Source organism: Anolis carolinensis, unplaced genomic scaffold, assembly GCF_035594765.1.
Source record: "Anolis carolinensis isolate JA03-04 unplaced genomic scaffold, rAnoCar3.1.pri scaffold_8, whole genome shotgun sequence".
Classification (NCBI taxonomy): domain Eukaryota; kingdom Metazoa; phylum Chordata; class Lepidosauria; order Squamata; family Dactyloidae; genus Anolis; species Anolis carolinensis.
Genome location: NW_026943819.1, coordinates 7,905,704 through 7,924,984, shown reverse-complemented (window position 1 = coordinate 7,924,984; position 19,281 = coordinate 7,905,704). Strand labels below are relative to the sequence as shown.

At 41.7% G+C, this 19,281-nt stretch overlaps 1 protein-coding gene across 1 annotated transcript in view; it reads right to left on the bottom strand.

The window, feature by feature from the left end:
* sorbs3 (sorbin and SH3 domain containing 3) overlaps window positions 1-10,080 on the bottom strand; it is a 93,860-nt gene extending 83,780 nt beyond the window's left edge. Inside the window, exon 1 of the mRNA XM_062960850.1 lies at window positions 9,843-10,080. The gene's annotated coding sequence lies outside the window, so the exon portion shown is untranslated. The remainder of the gene's footprint in view (window positions 1-9,842) is intronic.
* Window positions 10,081-19,281: the final 9,201 nt, after the last annotated feature.

Below are 19,281 nucleotides of genomic sequence, written 5' to 3'. Positions count from 1 at the left end.
TAATAATAATAATAATAATAATAATAAATAATACAGGAAAATAATACATGTAGTAATAGGTAAAGGTAAAGGTTTCCCCTGACATTAAGTCCAGTCATGTCTGGGGGTTGGTGGTCATCTCAATTTCTAAGCTGAAGACCCGGCGTTGTCCATAGACACCTCCAAGGTCATGTGGCTGGCATGACTGCATGGAGCGCCCTTACCTTCCCGCCGGAGCGGTACCTATTGATCTACTCACATTTGCATGTTTTCGAACTGCTAGGTTGGCAGGAGCTGGGGCTAACAGCGGGCGCTCATTCCACTCCCGGGATTTGAACCTGGGACCTTTCGGTCTGCAAGTTCAGCAGCTCAGCGCTTTAACACACTGTACCACCAGGGGCACAGTAATAAATAGAGTAAAATAAATGTAAAAGTAATAAATAGAATAAAATAATAAATATCATAATAATAAGATCAGAGTGAAATAATAAATGTATTAATAATAATAAAAATAGAGTAAAATAAACGTAATAGTAGCAACAATAATAGAGAAAAATAATAAATGTAATAATGCCAATAATAATAGAGAATAATAATAAATGTACCATATATTCTCAAGTATAAGCTGACCCAAATATAAGATAACCAGGACCCTCACCCGAGTATAAGCCAAGGGGGGCTTTTTCAGTCTTAAAAAAGGGCTGAAAAACTAGGTTTATACTCGAGTATATACAGTAATTCCAGTATTTATGGCAGATTGTTTGACCATTCCATGCCTCTCGGCATCACTATCCCATACACACTGGGTCTAAATGGATCTGATTTGGCTGGATAGTCTCCATTAATCCTCTCTCTTCCTACTTTTTTCACTTTCTCTTAAAATGTCTCAGTTTCTCTCTCTTCTTCCTTTGTCCTCAGCTCGCTTCAAAGGCTGCAAATTGAGTTCAACGCATAAAAGAAGATTTTATTCAATAGGTGGGAGAGGAGAGGGCAGAAACTTTTGGCCGATCCCTTGGAAGATCCTGCAGCCAGCATGTCTGCCATCTCCCTCTAATTGTGAAAAGCCCTTCTATTTTGGGTCGTGTAAACAAGCCATTTCATGGTTTAGCTTAAATGTTGATTACAATATTTTTCATGAACTTAAACTACCCATTTCAGCCAACCAGGACCCTCACCCGAGTATAATCCGAGGGGGGCTTTTTCAGTCTTTAAAAAAGGGCTGAAAAACTAGGCTTATACTCGAGTATATACAGTAATTATTATAAATATTAGAGGTATGATTATGGCACTTGAACCCAGATTCCCTGGATCCTTGTCCTCTTCGCGTGGCCATGCTTTTTTGCATTCCAGCCTTACAGAGCGTTTTGCAATATGGCTTTCATAAGAGCCTTGGCCAACACTCTGCCGTACGACTTAGTGCCAGACTCTTTCCTGCCCAGATTCCAGGCAACAATGTGCCACGTTCCCCTCTCAAATGTCTCCCCAAACTCAAATCCAATGCATTATCTCCAAATGTCTTTGGGAACAAGTCAGGGAGAGTTATCTAGTTATCTACCCAACATCAGCTAACCGGAAATCTCTCTCTTTGCCCATAGCTTTATTCGTCCTGATTAGGTTATCTTTTGGGGGTTTTTGAAAACCAGTTCTTTGGCCATCTCAAGAGAGAAGCTGGCAAAATACTTCACATGGGGTGGAGAAATCTGGATTTCATTACTTGGTACAGTCAGTGCGTTGTTATTCCCAGTCTTTTCAGCGTTCCATGTAAACATTTCCATTCCCCACCCAAATGTTCCCCTCCTCAGCCCCAGATTGCGTTGCTTGTGTTTATCCTTGACTGCCCACTTTGGCTCCAGCCTGGGTTTTCCATCTCAAATCCCTCTCAGATCCGGGTGCGGGACGGAGAAACCAAACCAGGGATTAAGGACATCCGTTGTGTCTCCTCTTGAGAAGCAGCTCAAACTCATAAAACTCAAACAAGTGGGGAGAGCTTCCTGGGATGTCGGTGGAGGACTTAGCCAGGTTTCACAAAAAAAAACCATTGGCTTTATTGGTCAACCCAAATGCAAGAATTATTATTATTATTTATTATTATTTACAGCATTTATATTCCACCCTTCTCACCCCAAAGGGGACTCAGGACGGATCACATTACACATATAGGCAAATATTCAATGCCTTTTAACATAGAACAAAGACAAGACAAACATAGGCTCCGAGCGGGCCTCGAACTCATGACCTCCTGGTCAGAGTGATTCATTGTACCTGGTTGCAGCTGGCTTGCTCTCCAGCCTGCGCCACAGCCCGGGCCTGAAGTACGAGGAGTACGAGGGTTGAATGAAAAGTAATGCCTTCACCTTCGTAACTCCTCAACAGATGGCAGTCCTCATCTGCGGCAGGTACTGGCTTGTTCAGTAGACTCTCCTCTACAGTTCCATTTGGCAGGAAGCCTTAGCATTGAACGGTTGTGTTGTTAAAGTGCGAAGTATGGAACCCTGCACAAACGGTTGGTCTATGCGACTTAACATGCAGTCATTGAATTCTTGACAGCAGAAGGTGTCACCCCAAAGGAGATGCATCAGAGAATGCAAGCTGTTTATGGTGATTGTGTTGATGTGAGTCCTGTGCGTCGTTGGGCGAGTAAGTTTAAAGATGTTGAGGTGGGAACATCTGACTTGCTTGACAAACAAAGAGTTGGACGTCCTGTGACAGCAACCACCGAGTTTCACAAGCAAAAGGTTGACAAATTGATTCAGGACGATCGTCGTATCACTCAGAGAGAAATTTCAAGCATAACCAGCATTTCACAAGAATGTATGAGTCACATTATTGCTTTGCTTGGCTATTGGAAGATCTGTGTGTGATGGGTACCTAGGACGCTGACGCCTGAAATGAAAGCGCACAGACTTGAAATTTGCCAGGAACTCCTCTCGCATGATGAGAATGAAGGTGACGCCTTTCTCCTTTGGGGTGACACCTTCTGCTGTCAAGAATTTGACTGCATGTTGCTTAAGTCACATTGACCGACCGTCTGCGCAGGGTTCCATACTTCGCACTTTAACAACACAACCGTTCAATGCTAAGGTTTCCCCCCAAATGGAACTGTAGAGGAGAGTCTACTGAACAAGCCAGGACCTGCTGCAGATCAGGACTGCCATCTGTTGAGGAGTTACGAAGGTGGAGGCATTACTTTTCATTCAACCCCTGTACACCATGCCAGGAACATAGGCTGCAAAAAGTAGGGCGTGATGGGAAAGACCATGGAACCAAATCTCAGCATCTCAGTATCGCATCAAAAGCAAATTACAATGCTGAAGACATCATGGAAATTTGACCGGACTCATGACTGTCGGAGCAAAAAAGAAGTTCTCTGCTACGCTGATGAACTCAGGAGAACTTGCAAGAATAAGGCAGCAAAACGGAAGACAGGCCATAGAAACAAAATGCTGGAAGAAGTATTCCTCAAAATAACCTTGGAGGAAAGGAAACCCCACGAAGAGAACATGCTGACAGGTTTCAAATATGTGATGAATGTCAGCAAGAAGGAGCCTTAGTCATCACGAACACGCTGAGAGGACCAAACAAAGCCATGTGAGTCATGGGAGAGAGAGAGAATTTCAGATATTTTTTTGAATAAAAATACATTGTGTTGTCGAAGGCTTTCATGGCCAGAATCACTGGGTTGCTGTGAGTTTTCCGGGCTGTATGGCCATGTTCCAGAAGCAATCTCTCCTGACGTTTCGCCCACATCTATGGCAGGCATCCTCAGAGATCCCGGCCATGAAAGCCTTCAACAGCACATCCTCACAACTTCTGAAGATGCCTGCCATCGATGCGGGTGAAATACAATCCGGAAAACTCACAACAACCCACTAAAATACATCAATACATCAATGGCTGTATGGCCATGTTCAGAAGCATTCTCTCCTGATATTTTACCCACATCTATGGCAGGCATCCTCACAACGTTGGGTTGTTGTATGTTTGCCGGGTTGTATGGCCATGTTCCAGTAGCATTCTCTCCTGACGTTTCGCCCACATCTATGGCAGGCATCCTCAGAGATCCCGGCCATGAAAGCCTTCAACAGCACATCCTCACAACTTCTGAAGATGCCTGCCATCGATGCGGGTGAAATGTCAGGAGAGAATGCTTCTGGAATATGGCCATACAACCCAGAAAACTCACAGCAACCCACTAAAAATAAATCAATGAAATATGTAGCTAGGTAGTACAGTCAGCCCTCCACATTCGCATGTATTCAAACTGCTAGGTTGGCAGGAGCTGGGGCTAACAGCGGGTGCTCATTCCGCTCCCAGGATTTGAACCTGGGACCTTTTGGTCCGCCTAACTAACAAACTAAAACATGCACAAAGTCCTTGGGTGCATTCACACTGTGGAATTAATGCAATTTGACACCACTTCAACTGCCGTAGAATCATGGGAGTTGGCGTTTGACATACGGAGGTGGTAACACTGCATCCACACTGTACATTTAATGCAGTTTGACACCACTTTAACTGCCGTGGAATCATGGGAGTTGGCATTTGACATTTGGAGGTGGTAACGCTGCATCCACACTGTAAATTTAATGCAGTTTGACACCACTTTAACTGCCGTGGAATCATGGGAGTTGGCATTTGACATTTGGAGGTGGTAACGCTGCATCCACACTGTAAATTTAATGCAGTTTGACACCACTTTAACTGCCGTGGAATCATGGGAGTTGGCGTTTGACATGCAGAGGTGGTAACGCTGCATCCACACTGTAAATATAATGCAGTTTGACACCACTTTAACTGCCGTGGAATCATGGGAGTTGGCGTTTGACATATGGAGGTGGTAACACTGCATCCACACTTTAAATATAATGCAGTTTGACACCACTTTAACTGCCGTGGAATCATGGGAGTTGGCGTTTGACATATGGAGATGGTAACACTGCATCCACACTGTAAATATAATGCAGTTTGACACCACTTTAACTGCCGTGGAATCATGGGAGTTGGCGTCTGACATACGGAGGTGGTAACACTGCATCCAGACTGTAAATTTAATGCAGTTTGACACCACTTTAACTGCCGTGGAATCATGGGAGTTGGCGTTTGACATATGGAGGTGGTAACACTGCATCCACACTGTAAATATAATGCAGTTTGACACCACTTTAACTGCCGTGGAATCATGGGAGTTGGCGTTTGACATATGGAGGTGGTAACACTGCATCCACACTGTAAATATAATGCAGTTTGACACCACTTTAACTGCCGTGGAATCATGGGAGTTGGCGTTTGACATACGGAGGTGGTAACACTGCATCCACACCGTAAATTTAATGCAGTTTGACATCACTTTAACACCCATGGCTAAATGCTATGGAATTCTGGAAGTGGTAGTTTTACAAGGTCTTTAACAGGCATGGGCAAACTTGGGCCCTCCAGGTGTTTTGGACTTCAACTCCCATAATTCCTAACAGCCTACCGGCTGTTAGGAATTATGGGAGTTGAAGTCCAAAACACCTGGAGGGCCCAAGTTTGCCCATGCCTGGTTTTTAGCCTTCTTTGCCAAACTACAACTCAAACTACAACTCCATAGCATTGAGCCACGGCAGTTCAAAATGTTGCCAGAAAACAATGACTCACTTGTATTCTTTCTGGAAATCTATACAAGCTTATTGTATTACATTTAACCCTTTTTAAACTACATAACCCAACCGTATTTCCAGAGCTTGTTTTGGGCTCCTAAGACACAACTAGATGTGACTCCGGATCCAGGTGAACCTTGCTCTCACCTTCTTCTGCCACGACAGGAGGGAGGAAAAACAACTTCCTTGGCAGCTTATTAAAGGAGCCTTACCTCCTTCCCATACTGATAATTTCTTTTTTTTGAAATCACCCTCCAGCAACTAATCTCTCCTTCTTCCGGGGAACAGGAGCAACGGCACGGCTGCTCTCCAACTTTCCATATATCTCCAAAGAAATCCCAAGGATTGCATCCACAACTCTAGAGATTTCCCTACTTTCTTCCAACTCCAGTGACTTTGGAACATTGTTGACGGAGATCAGGAATTGAGTTTTTGCTCAAGCACACTGACCACAACTCCTGCCAACCTAGCAGTTTGAAAAGATGCAAATGTGAGTAGATCAATAGGTACCGCTCCAGCCGTCATGCCAGCCACCTCTGTATGTCAAACGCCAACTCCCATGATTCCACGGTAGTTAAAGTGGTGTCAAACTGCATTAAATTTACAGTTTGGATGCAGTGTTACCACCTCCGTATGTCAAACGCCAACTCCCATGATTCCACGGCAGTTAAAGTGGTGTCAAACTGCATTAAATTTACAGTCTGGATGCAGTGTTACCACTTCCATATGTCAAACGCCAACTCCCATGATTCCACGGCAGTTAAAGTGGTGTCAAACTGCATTAAATTTACAGTCTGGATGCAGTGTTACCACTTCCATATGTCGAACGCCAACTCCCATGATTCCACGGCAGTTAAAGTGGTGTCAAACTGCATTAAATTTACAGTCTGGATGCAGTGTTACCATTTCCGTATGTCAAACGCCAACTCCCATGATTCAACGGTAGTTAAAGTGGTGTCAAACTGCATTAAATTTACAGTTTGGATGCAGTGTTACCACTTCCACATGTCAAACGCCAACTCCCATGATTCCACGGCAGTTAAAGTGGTGTCAAACTGCATTAAATTTACAGTCTGGATGCAGTGTTACCGCTTCCATATGTCAAACGCCAACTCCCATGATTCCACGGCAGTTAAAGTGGTGTCAAACTGCATTGAATTTACAGTCTGGATGCAGTGTTACCACTTCCATATGTCAAACGCCAACTCCCATGATTCCACGGCAGTTAAAGTGGTGTCAAACTGCATTAAATTTACAGTCTGGATGCAGTGTTACCACTTCCATATGTCAAACGCCAACTCCCATGATTCCACGGCAGTTAAAGTGGTGTCAAACTGCATTAATTCCACAGTGTTGGTGCACCCAAGGACTTTGTGCATGTTTTAGTTTGTTAGTTAGTTAGGCGGACCAAAAGGTCCCAGGTTCAAATCCCAGGAGCGGAATGAGCGCCTGCTGTTAGCCCCAGCTCCTGCCAACCTAGCAATTCGAAAACATGCAAATGTGAGTAGATCAATAGGTACCTCTGGCAGGAAGGTAACGTTGCTCCATGCAGTCATGCCAGCCACATGACCTGGAGATGTCTATGGACAATGCCGGCTCTTCAGCTTAGAAATGGAGATAAGCACCAACCCCAAGAGTCGGTCACAACTGGACTTAACGTCAGGGGAAACCTTTACCTTTACTACTGACCACAAAGATACCCATTTGTATTTTAGAATGTTTTTATGAATGTTGATGTAAGTTATTAATTTTAATCTGATTTATAGTGTATTGTATAATTTTTATATGCGTTTTTATTGCAAGCCGCCCTGAGTCCCCTCTCAGGTGAGAAGGGCGGGATATAAATGTTGTAATAAATAAATAAATAAACTTTCTGAAAATTTTCCAGCACCCAAACCTCTCCCCGTTCACAAAAGTTGCAGAATCATAGAAGAGACTCCAATGGTGATCCATTTCAACTCCCCAATGTGTATCTTTTGTGGAATTTTTATAATATTTGTGTGGGTTTATTTTACTTTTCTGTGACCCGCCTTGAGCCATTAGGAGAGGTGGATAAGAAATAAAAGTGTTATTATTATAGGTTGCCGTAACTTTTTCAGGCTGCATGTTCCAATAGTATTCTTTCCTGACGTTTCGCCTGCACCTGTGGCAGGCATCCTCAGAGGTTTGTTCAGAGGGACTGGAAACGAGACAAGTGGAGTGTATATCTGTGAAAGTCCAGGGTGGGAGAAAGAACCTTGGTCTGTTTGAAGCAAGAGTGGATGTGGCAATTAGCCAGCTTGATTAGCATTGAGTAGCCTTGCAGTTGCAAAGCCTGGCTGCTTCCTGTGTGGGGGCATCCTTTTTTGGAAAGTGTTAGCTGGATTCCCCTAGGCAGGAAGCAGCCAGGCTTTGAAGCTGCAAGGCCATTCAATGCTTTTTTTTTGGTGGGTAAACAGAAAATTAAAGCAGATAAAGTCTGACAACAATCCTTTTGAAATGTACATGCATATCTACATTAGTCAATCAACCGGGTAATTCTAACATTGAGTACATATTATTATCAGTAACTCAAAACATATAGAATTGCTCTTTCTACATGTTATCCACTATTTTCAATCTAGGTTTCTACTCTTTTTTTAAAAAATTAAATATAAGAGTTCACCCTAACATTCAAATAAAGACATACAACGTATTACACACAACAGACCCTGCACGCACCCAAAACCCCTATCCCACACAAAATAAAACCCCTTCCCCACACCCGAGTCAGTGATTTTATTGTATGCCTTTTAATTTTATTTGTGTGTTTTTTTGTATTTGATACCACTGTATGCTTGTTTTATATCTGTGAGCCGCCCCGAGTCCCTCTGGGGAGATGGTGGCGGGGTATAAAAATAAAATTATTATTTTATTATGACACGGCAAACAAGATAGATATGCTGGATTTCGTATTTAGATATGCTGGATTTCGTATATTATGCAGATACAACGACGTTGTATGACTCAGCAAACAAGATAGATATGCTGGATTTCGTTTCACAAAATCACAAGTCGAACACTTCCCAAGTGTCTAGGACTGTGTGATGTATTTTCGGATGATGCGTGCAGATCCCAGTAGGGTGGCCTTTTGCAGTTGGCAGATCGTAATTTTGTCAATGTCTATTGTTTCCAAATGCCGGCTGAGATCTTTTGGCACGGCACCCAGTGTGCCCATCACCACTGGGACCACCTGCACTGGTTTCTGCCAGAGTCTTTGAAGTTCAATCTTGAGGTCCTGATAGCGGCTGAGTTTTTCCTGTTGTTTTTCGTCAATGCGACTGTCACCTGGGATGGCAACATCAATGATCCAAACCTTGTTCTTTTCCACAACTGTGATGTCTGGTGTGTTGTGTTCCAGAACTTTGTCAGTCTGGATTCGGAAGTCCCACAGTATCTTTGCGTGTTCATTTTCCACAACCTTTGCAGGTTTGTGATCCCACCAGTTCTTAACTGCAGGGAGGTGATACTTGAGGCATAGGTTCCAATGAATCATTTGGGCCACATAGTTGTGCCTCTGTTTGTAGTCTGTCTGTGCAATTTTCTTACAGCAGCTGAGGATATGATCAATGGTTTCATCGGTTTACTTGCACAGTCTGCACTTTGGGTCATCAGCTGATTTTTCGATCTTGGCCTTGATTGCATTTGTTCTGATGGCTTGCTCCTGGGCTGCAAGGATCAGGCCTTCTGTCTCCTTCTTCATTATTATTATTATTATTATTATTATTATTATTATTATTATTATTATATAGAAGAGTTCCATTGGGAGTTTAGGGTTACTATTAACAAGGATAGATAAATTGGCTTAAAGGCTTTATAGTGCTTCAGGGTCGGAAGTCATGGTGAAGGGTGCAAGGCCATTCAATGCTAATCAAGGTGATTAATTACAACATCCACACCTACCTCCAACAGGTGAGAGTTCTTTCTCCCACACTGGACCTTACACAGATATATAAACCCCACTTGCCTAGTTTCCAATAGACCTCACAACCCTGACATAGATATGGGCAAAACGTCAGGAGAGAATGCTTCTGGAACATTGCCATACAGCCCAAAAGACTCATTTTAACCCATTTCCCAATGTCTTTTCCTGCTATTCGAACCCACTGCTTCATTGTGTCCTAAAGCAAGTATGCTCCTTCTCTACAATGTGACATTCTTCCAAGTCCTCTCTCTCACACAAGATTTAAAGGAACCCATGCGTACCTTTCCAGGGAAAGTCGGAGAGCAACGCCGTGGTCTTCCTTGGCACGGTTTGGGACTCTCCTGCTGGGTTGGTAGTGCCAGGCTGGACAGATCCCAATGCTCGAGGCCACAAACAGGGGATTCCAGGTCTGGAAGAGTAGGACAAGAAGAGTGAAGGCGAAAGAAAGTGCTGCTCTTTCCCTGAAAGTTGTGCCTGCTGTGTTTGTGTGTCTGCGCCTGTGGCTTTAATATTCATGCTGCGAGCTGCAGGGGGAGCAAAGCAGGCGCACACGCACACGCAGCAGGAAAACAAGCCAAAGAGAGCGAGAGAGGGAGGGGAAGGGAACACAATGCAAAAGGCCAGGACAGGCAGAGTTAAGGCTAAGGTGTATCTACACCAGGCATGGGCAACACTAAACTTGGCAGCACAACCCCTCATCCATGCCTCTACGTTCATACAACAAAAAGAAAAGAAAAATAAAGTCCTAATTAGAGGGAGAGGAAGAATTGTTTTTATCCAATTGCTGCCAGTGATCCTGGCCATGAAAGCCTTCGACATCACATTCAATGCCTACATAAACAACACAGAGCTGGATATCGATCTATAATTATCTATATATATAAAAGGGTAATGAAATTTCAGCCTAGGACAAAACAACAAAACTACACATCCCAGAAACACTAAACTTGGCAGCACAACCCCTCATCCATGCCTCTACGTTCATACAACAAAAAGAAAAGAAAAATAAAGTCCTAATTAGAGGGAGAGGAATAATTGTTTTTATCCAATTGCTGCCAGTTAGAAGGCTAAGCTCCGCCCACTTGGTCTCCTAGCAACCCACTCAGCCTAGGGGACAGGCAGAGTTAGGCCTCACTTAGGCCTCTTCCACACTGCCTATAAATACAGATTATCTGATTAACTGGATTATATGGCAGTATAGACTCAAGGCCCTTCCACACAGCTATATAACCCATTTATAATGGACTTAATGTAAGGTAAAACCTTTACCCTTTACCTTAACTACCACCAATTCCTCAATACTTTATTTCCCATACCACCATACTTCACCGCGTGCCTGGGCACAGCTAGTATATACTAATTTTACATATGCATTTCCCCTGAAGCGTTTGCAAATCCTCTCTCTATATATGTGCATTTCCCTCCAGCAATATTTGCAAGCCCTATAGATTTGTGTTTATATCTATTTAGAAATCTCTCTATGTGTGTGTGTGTGTGCATTTCCCCTGCAATATTTGCAAGCCCTACTTATTTGTATTCATCAGGCATGGCAATGCAGTGCAAAAGGCCAGGACAGGCAGAATTAAAGCTAAGGTGTATCTACACCAGGCATGGGCATCTATCTACACCATCCCTTTCGTAGCTTTGCCTGCACTCTCTTTCTTTGGACCGTATTTCTAAATGCTCAAATGAAGTTCCAAGTTGCTGCAATGCTAGAGATGTGGGGATTCAAGGGGATTTCAGTATGCAGAAGTCCAATCGAAAGGGAAATACTTTCATTTTCCTCCATCCCATAGCCATAGCCTTGAGCTCACTACCCTGTTTCCCCGAAAATAAGACATCCCCAGAAAATAAGACCTAGTAGAAGTTTTGCTGAATTGCTAAATATAAGGCCTCCCCTGAAAGTAAGACCTAGCAAAGTTTTTGTTTGGAAGCATGCCCAACAAACAGAACACCAGAGCATTCAGGATCGGTAAATGTACGTACCATAAAGTGTTGTACATGGAAATATTGGTAGTAACAAGAAATTCTTGTAGGATTCATAGTTTGTCTGGTTATGCTGGTTTGCGATGACAACTACTGTACAGTATATAATAAATGTTCATTTTTTGTTCAATAATAAATGTGAATTCTTCTTCATGGAAAAATAAGACATCCCCTAAAAATAAGACCTAGACCATCTTTGGGAGCAAAAATTAATTTAAGACACTGTCTTATTTTCGGGGAAACACGCTAGGTCTTATTTTCTGGGGATGTCTTATTTTCGGGGAAACAGGGTAGTGAGCTCAAGGCTGTGGCTATGGGATGGAGGAAAATGAAAGTATTTCCCTTTCGATTGGACTTCTGCAGACTGAAATCCCCTTGAATCCCCACATCTCTAGCATTGCAGCAACTTGGAACTTCATTTGAGCATTTAGAAATATGGTCCAAAGAAAGAGAGCGCAGGCAAAGCTACGAAAGGGATGGTATGGATAGATGCCCATGCCTGGTGTAGATACACCTTAGCTTTAACTCTGCCTGTCCTGGCCTTTTGCATTGCATTGCCATGCCTGATGAATACAAATAAGTAGGGCTTGCAAATATTGCAGGGGAAATGCACACACACACACACACACAGAGATTTCTAAATAGATATAAACACAAATCTATAGGGCTTGCAAATATTGCTGGAGGGAAATGCACATATATAGAGAGAGGATTTGCAAACGCTTCAGGGGAAATGCATATGTAAAATTAGTATATACTAGCTGTGCCCAGGCACGCGGTGAAGTATGGTGGTATGGGAAATAAAGTATTGAGGAATTGGTGGTAGTTAAGGTAAAGGGTAAAGGTTTTACCTTACATTAAGTCCATTATAAATGGGTTATATAGCTGTGTGGAAGGGCCTTGAGTCTATACTGCCATATAATCCAGTTAAAATCAGATAATCTGTATTTTATAGGCAGTGTGGAAGAGGCCTAAGTGAGGCCTAACTCTGCCTGTCCCCTAGGCTGAGTGGGTTGCTAGGAGACCAAGTGGGCAGAGCTTAGCCTTCTAACTGGCAGCAATTGGATAAAAACAATTATTCCTCTCCCTCTAATTAGGACTTTATTTTTCTTTTCTTTTTGTTGTATGAACGTAGAGGCATGGATGAGGGGTTGTGCTGCCAAGTTTAGTGTTTCTGGGATGTGTAGTTTTGTTGTTTTGTCCTAGGCCGAAATTTCATTACCCTTTTATATATATAGATAATTATAGATCGATATCCAGCTCTGTGTTGTTTATGTAGGCATTGAATGTGTTGTCGAAGGCTTTCATGGCCAGGATCACAGGGTTGTTGTATGTCTTTCGGGCTGTGTGGCCATGTTCCAGAAGTATTCTCTCCTGACGTTTCGCCCACATCTATGGCAGGCATCCTCAGAGGTTGTGAGGTATGGATAAACTAAGTAAGGAAAGGAAAGAATATATATTACACTGCCGAACAGCCCTCACTGTGAGGAAGTTCTTCCTGATGTAAAGGAGATTCCACCTGAACATCAGGAAGAACTTCCTCACAGTGAGAAGGGCTGTTCGGCATGGAACTCTCTCCCCCGGACTGTGGTGGAGGCTCCTTCTTTGGAGGCTTTTAAACAGAGGCTGGATGGCCATCTGTCAGGGGTGCTTTGAATGCGATTTCCTGCTTCTTGGCAGGGGGTTGGACTGGATGGCCCATGAGGTCTCTTCCAACTCTACTATTCTATGATTCTATGATTCTATATCTGTGGAGAGTCCAGGGTGTGGCAAGAGTCCTTTGTCACTGGGAAGACAGTATTAATGTTTCAGTTACTCACCCTAATTAGCATTGGAAAGGTTTTATCTCTTGCCTGAATGTTTGCCTGTTACTATGTTGGAAGCTGCATTTTCTAACCTCAGCTTATACTCGAGTCAATAAGTTTTCCCAGGTTTTTGTAGTAAAATTAGGTGCCTCGGTTTATATTCGGGTCGGCTTATACTCGAGTATATACGGTACTTTTGGGGCCATAGCGCTCAGAATTTCCCAAGATGTGATTTAACATCTTGGGAAGGGGGTTCCAGACATTGCAGTCCAAAAAGTTATTTGTTTGTTTCAAGCTCTGGATTTGGAGACAAAGCCAATTGGAATGAGAACACAAGCAAAAGCTCAGATAGTAACCTAACCGCTTTGTCTGCTTAAGAGCCTGGCTCCTCATCCTGGATAATTCCTATTTGTTGGCTTTGTTTGTTCCACCATTTGCAGAATCTCTCCTTTGGGATCAATGAAAACAGCAAAGTGGGGAGGATGATACTTCGTCTATTGGGGACAGATTCTCCTTTATCCACCGGAAATTCGTCCCTTGAAGGACCTGACCTCTTCCCTTTGGCTCCGGCACGTCTGGAAACATTGATCCCAAGGCCAAATATTGATTCTGCGGGATGATTGGCACTGCAAGTGCTCCTTACCTGGCTGGGTACAAAGCAACCCTTTGTGTGAATGCAGTGGTGTGAACTCTGGCATAATCTCTCCAGGTGAATGCATCGTTTTCTTTAGGGGCACCTGCATGACGTGCATGTCTTCCTTCAAGAATAGTAGCCCACATCCCATATATGAATGCCTTTTCTGTTGATGTTCTAGACCAGGGGTCCCCAAACTAAGGCCCGGGGGCCGGATGCGGCCCTCCAAGGTCATTGCCCTGGCCCCTGTCCTAAACTTTAGACGTAGGGTTGACCTAAGTCTACCTGCTCTTTGGAGGTCTTTTTGCTTATCTATGGTCTTATGAGATCATCTAGATGGTCTTTGAAGGTCTCTTTGATTAGCTACGGCCTTATGAGACCATCTAGATGGCTTTTGGAAGTCACTTTCCTTACCTATGGTCCTATGAGACCGTCTAGATGGCCTTTGAGGGTCCCTTTCCTTACCTATGGTTTTTATGAGATTGTCTAGATGGCCTTTGGGGCCCCTTTCCTTATCTATGGTCTTAAAAAATCATCTAGATGGCCTTTGAAGGTCTCTTTGCTTACCTATGGTCTTATGAGACCATCTAGATGGTCTTTGGAAGTCTCTTTGCTTACCTATGGTCTTATGAGACCATCTAGACGGTCTGTGGAGGTCTCTTTGCTTACCTATGGTCTTATGAGATCATCTAGACGGTCTCTGGAGGTCTCTTTGCTTACCTATGGTCTTATGAGGCCATCTAGACGGTCTTCGGAGGTCTCATTGCTTACCTATGGTCATATGAGACCATCTAGATGGTCTCTGGAGGTCTCTTTGCTTACCTATGGTCTTATGAGACCATCTAGATGGTCTTTGGAGGTCTCATTGCTTACCTATGGTCTTATGAGACCATCTAGACGGTCTTTGGAGGTCTCTTTGCTTACCTATGGTCTTATGAGATCGTCTAGATCAGGGGTCCCCAAACTAAGGCCCTCCAAGGTTTAGGCCCCTGTCCTAAACTTTAAACTTAGGGTTGACCTAAGTCTGAAATGACTTGAAGGCACACAACAACAACAATCTTAATTTTGGACTATTTCATCACAGTCTGCCCCCCCCCCCCCCCCACAACTGTCTGAGGGACTGTGAATCGGTCCTCCACTTAAATGTTTGAGGACCCCTGTTCTAGACTTTGGGTATTTCTGTGGGTGCATCTACTCCAGGCATGGGTAAACGTTGATCTTTTGCGTGTCCAGGAGGGAGTTTTTTATTTGGTATCAGCCAGTGATTGAGGTTCTGAGTTTTAACCTGCCACTTTTGGACTCTTCCTTGCTGAGCTTTACCTGTGGATATCTCTATATATTTCTTGATTTAAGTCATTGTCATGCTGGCTGATATCCGAACAGAGGATGGGCCGGAGATGTCCATGCCTTGGTCCTTTCATTGCTGGCTGCTACTTTCCGACGGATGTCAGGTGGTGCAATACTGGCTAAGCAGTATAATTTTTCTAGTGGTTTTGGGTATAGACATCCTGTGATAATTTGGCATTTCTCATTAAGATGCACACCCACTGTTTTAATATGGTAAGATGTATTTCATACTAGGCATGCGTATTCAGCAGCAGAGTAGCAAAGCGCAAGGGCAGATGTCTTCACGGTGTCTGGTTGTGAACCCCAGTTTGTGCCAGTCAGCTTTCATGTGATATTATTTCTAGCATCCACTTTTTGCTTGATATTCAAGCAGTGCTTCTTGTAAGTCAGAGCACGGTCCAGAGTAACTTCCAGGTATGTTGCTGTGCTGTAATGCTCCAGTGGGATTCCTTCCCAGATTCCTACCTCACAACCTCTGAGGATGCCTGCCATAGATGTGGGCGAAACGTCAGGAGAGAATACTTCTGGAACATGGCCACACAGCCCGAAAGACATACAACAACCCTGTGATCCCGGCCATGAAAGCCTTCGACAACACCTTCCCAGATCGTCCTCAGAGCTTGAGATACTTGTCTGTTCATAAGATGAAAAGCACACGTCTGCGTTCCTCTCTTTTAAGAGAGAAAAGGTGAGATAATAATAATAATACAGTGGACTCTCACTTATCCAACATTCGCTTATCCAACATTCTGGATTATCCAACACAGTCTGCCTCCTGCCTGGATCCACAGCTATTTCTCTAGGCAGTAAGGACTGAACTTTTTATGGATTTAATTTCTGACAATGTTATTACTGTAAGTTCATTTTATGCAATTCTATCTTTATCTGTAGTCAATTTGTTAGTAGCCAAAGTTTTTGTAGTCAATGTTTTCAATACATTGCGATGTTTTGGTGCTAAATTTGTAAAATCATCATGTAATTTTATGTTTAATAGGCTTTTTTCTTAATCCCTCCTTATTATCCAAGATTTTCACTTATCCAAGGTTCTGCCGGCCCCATTTATCTTGGATAAGTGAGACTCTACTGTATTGTGCTATGCTAGTAATATATTGTATGTACATTTGATTTGTAAGCCGCTCTGAGTCTCCTTCGGGGTAAGAAGAGCAGGATATAAATGTAAAAAATAATAAATAATATTAATCATATATTATATATTAAATGTAATATTACTAATAATATTACCATATAATGATATAGTACAATATAGTAATTTAATGCTTATATTGTGCTATGTTAATAATATACAGTAGAGTCTCACTTATCCAACATAAACTGGCCAGCAGAATGTTGGATAAGCGAATATGTTGGATAATAAGGAGGGATTAAGGAAAAGCCTATTAAACATCAAATTAGGTTATGATTTTACAAATTAAGCACCAAAACATCATGTTCTACAACAAATTTGACTGAAAAAATAGTTCAATATGCAGTAATGCTATGTAGTAATTACTGTATTTACAAATTTAGCACCAAAATATCACGATATATTGAAAACATTGACTACAAAAATGCGTTGGATAATCCAGAACGTTGGATAAGCGAGTGTTGGATAAGTGAGACTCTACTGTACAGTAATTACTACATAATGATAACTGTATTGAACTGCCTTTTCTGACGATTTGTTGTAAAACATGATGTTTTGGTGCTTAATTTGTAAAACCATAACGTAATTTGATGTTTAATACGCCTTTTCTTAATCACTCCTTATTATCCAATGTTCTGCCGGCCCGTTTAAGTTAGATAAGTGAGATTCTACTGTACTAAATAATAGTAATATCCTCCAATATGTTACATATATGACCATGTTATAGCTGCAGTACAAAAGAAGATCTCTTTTGCTAAGCAGATGTCATGAATTTATATTTGCAAATTATATTTGCATGATTGTTTCAGGGGAAAATAATCCATTCCAATTAGCTTGTTGTTTGTTGTAAGTTGGCACAGAAGCTACTTCTGGTTGATAAGAAATATCAATGTCACAATGTTTATTCAGTCTTTAAATGAATCTCTAGACATTTATTCTCTGATCTGGAAATGTGAAAACACAGCCACGTCCGTTGTTTTTGGTTTGGGGAAAAATCTAATTTCTTATAAGACTTGCCCATATCTCAAGAGTAAAAACTCTTGAACACTGGCGCAAGTCTTTGTGTGGCCTTGATAGCTGTAGATTTGGACACCAAAGGCAATTTTTTTTAAAATGTAACAAGAAAAACATTTGGAATGCATCACACTGATATGAGCAAGAGATGAATAGTGCCATTCATAAAGTCAACACTTTCTCGTGCCTAGAAACAACTTCTCACTAGGGCCAAAGAACAAGAAAGGGAAATTGAATCAAGATCTCAATGAGGAAAACGCATGGGAGGATTGGCCAGTTTAGACCACACAGATATTAAATGTAAGATTCAACCGTTAGACACGCACAGATGCCGTATATACTCGAGTATAAGCCAACCCGAATATAAGCCGAGGCACCTAATTTTACCACAAAAAAACTGGGAAAACATTGACTCCAGTATAAGCCAAGGGTGGTAAATTTCAGAAATGAAAAGAGATATCAATAAAATACATTAATTGAGGCATCAGTAGGCTAAATGTTTTTGAATATTTACATAAAGTTCAAATTTAAGATAACTGTCCAATTCTGATCAAATCCTTATTCTCATCTTCTTCAATGTCAATGTGCTTATGTATCCTTTTAATAATAATAGAGTAAAATAATGCATGTAATAATAATAATAAATACAGGAAAATAATACATGTAATAATAAATAGAGTAAAATAATAAATGCAATAATAATAAGATCAGAGTGAAATAATAAATGTATTAATAATAATAATAATAATAATAATAATAATAATAATAATAATAACAAGAAGAAGAAGAAGAAGAAGAAGAAGAAGACGACGACTCTGGCAGAAACCAGTGCAGGTGGTCCCAGTGGTGATTGGCACATTGGGTGCTGTGCCAAAAGATCTCAGCCGGCATTTGGAAACAATAGACATTGACAAAATTACGATCTGCCAACTGCAAAAGGCCACCCTGCTGGGATCTGCACGCATCATCCGAAAATACATCACACAGTCCTAGACACTTGGGAAGTGTTTGACTTGTGATTTTGTGATATGAAATCCAGCATATCTATCTTGTTTGCTGTGTCATAATAAAATAATAATAATTATTATTATTATCATCATCATCATTATTATTTTATTATGACACAGCAAACACGATAGATATGCTGGATTTATTTTATTTTATTTTATTTTACATTTATTTTACTCTATTATTATTATTATTATTATTATTATTATTATCATCATCATCATTATTGAGTAAAATAAATGTAATAGTAGCAACAATAATAGAGAAAAATAATAAATGTAATACCAATAGTAATAGAGAAAAATAATAAATGAACCATATATTCTCGAGTATAAGCTGACCCAAATATAAACCAACCAGGACCCTAACCCGAGTATAAGCTGAGGGGGGCTTTTTCAGTCTTAAAAAAAGGGTTGAAAAACTAGGCTTATACTCGAGTAAATACAGTATATGACTGGAGAGACCTGGCTTGACAACAATATATTTGAAAGGGATCTTAGGAGCCTTAGCTGATCATGAGTTGACAGTGTGATGCAGCAGCTTAAAAAGCCAATACGATTCTGGGCTGTGTCACTAGGACTATAGATTGAGAGAAGATGTAAGTGCTACAAGCTCTCTATGATTCCATAGCAATGAACCATGACGCTTAAAATGGGTCAAATGCACTAATTCCCCAATGTAGAAAGATGCTTCCTTTGTTCAACCAGACAAGGAAAGTCAGTCTGATGGTTTCATTATCATCTCCTCGGCTCCAAGACCGACACACAATCCAGCTCACTTTC